At 29.4% G+C, this 1687-nt stretch overlaps 1 protein-coding gene and 1 non-coding gene across 2 annotated transcripts in view; one reads left to right on the plus strand and one right to left on the minus strand.

Annotated features, from left to right (window-relative positions):
* Nucleotides 1-1687, minus strand: part of LOC108906965 — a 238826-nt gene that overhangs the window by 226945 nt on the left and 10194 nt on the right. The gene's annotated exons all lie outside the window — the stretch shown is intronic.
* Nucleotides 6-77, plus strand: Trnad-guc. Its single transcript has one exon. It is a non-coding gene; the product is annotated as a tRNA-Asp (tRNA).

Raw genomic sequence — 1687 nt, forward strand, 5'->3', positions numbered from 1 at the left:
ACAAGTCCTCGGTAGTATAGTGGTAAGTATCCCCGCCTGTCACGCGGGAGACCGGGGTTCGATTCCCCGCCGGGGAGGATTTTTTTTTTTATAATATATCATATATTTTATTCAAAAATTACTTAACTTCGACTAAAAACTATTAAAAAAGTTAAAAAAAGAAAGAAAAGCCAACATTTTTTTTACATTTATCCTTACTCTATACGAAGAAATATACTGTTTTAAAAGGTGCTATGAAAATGGTGGTTGCTATTTAAGAAATTAATAAATGATGCCGTATCTATGTCGAAAGAAACTAGATACCAGAATAAATAAAATTGCAGTATGTAATAAAAAGATACATGATATTCTGAAAGAAGATACTACATAAAAAGATCGCTATACATATATGATATTTTTAAAACAAGACGCCAGCTGAAACAAAATATAGGAAATGTCACTTTAAACAATATGTTTCATAGATCCGAATACACTTATTATTAGTAAAATAGTTACGGTTTATTGTTGTTTGTTACAATTAGTATTCACGAAAATTCATAACGAAAAAAAAAAATGGAAAACATTTTCCTTCTGATAAATTCAAATATAAATCTGATACCGATGTGGAAATAAATAATAGGCGTAAAATGAAGAAAAAATGTAAATTAATAATATAAGCATAAGTTTCATAAACTCGATCGTAAATATTTCTGAAGATAAACGGAGTGCTCTAAATAAAGCCCTTCGTTCTACAGTTCCATATTTATTTTAGCAAAAAAAAACAAAAATAACAGTTCACCAACTTTGTATTCTTAAGTTCAAAATCGATAAGTGGGAGTGCATTACCTATTATAGGTTTTTAAAGTCTAAAATTCCGTACAGTCGTTTTTATTAGCTTTGTTCCTAGTAGAATCCAAAACAGTTTCCAACAGTCAGACGCATGCGCATCTGGATATAATGCTTACATAAGGTTCAAAATTCATTGTTTTGAATCAAATGCGATTGCGTCGGACTGTAGGAAACTAATTCTAATGCACTTGGAACAAAGTTATTAACTATCTGTTAATTAATTAATTTGACTACTTGTTTTGAGCTTTATATTATGCACCCCATCCTCAGGTTATTTTAAGGTTACAACATAAATATTAAATTTTTATTATACATTATCTCAAAAATTCTTGATGCAAGCAATTATTAAATACGTACATAGGTATAGCAAATGAGTTCTGATTTTTTAATTTTAGAACAGACATGTTCATTAAAATTAAAATACACTTTCCTTAAAAACTTGAATGTAAAAAAAACAATACAGTATTATTTAATTTAAAAAGTATTTATAATAACATAGTATTTTTTGTAATTATTATGTATTAAATAAACGAAATAAAAGAGGACTTAAAATTTAAAAATAAAAAATCATTTGCTAATAATTATACATGGTGTCTCATAATTAGCTGCCAACCCTGAACAGGCCGATTCTACGATCAAAACTAAGTAAAAAAGTTCATATGAACATGGGTCCGGAAATGCTTCCTAAGGGCACAGGGACCCATTGAAGAGGGAGGAATGGAAATCATTTTTTTGCAATATCTCTCAATCGCGTTGTGATAAATGAATGAGATTTGGTATACACAGCTAAATTTTGATGAGCAATTTGATGGACTAATCCATTTATTTCCACAAGGTCCATTGGGGTGGGTACGGGGGG

This window comes from Anoplophora glabripennis, unplaced genomic scaffold, assembly GCF_000390285.2.
Source record: "Anoplophora glabripennis isolate ALB-LARVAE unplaced genomic scaffold, Agla_2.0 scaffold355, whole genome shotgun sequence".
Classification (NCBI taxonomy): domain Eukaryota; kingdom Metazoa; phylum Arthropoda; class Insecta; order Coleoptera; family Cerambycidae; genus Anoplophora; species Anoplophora glabripennis.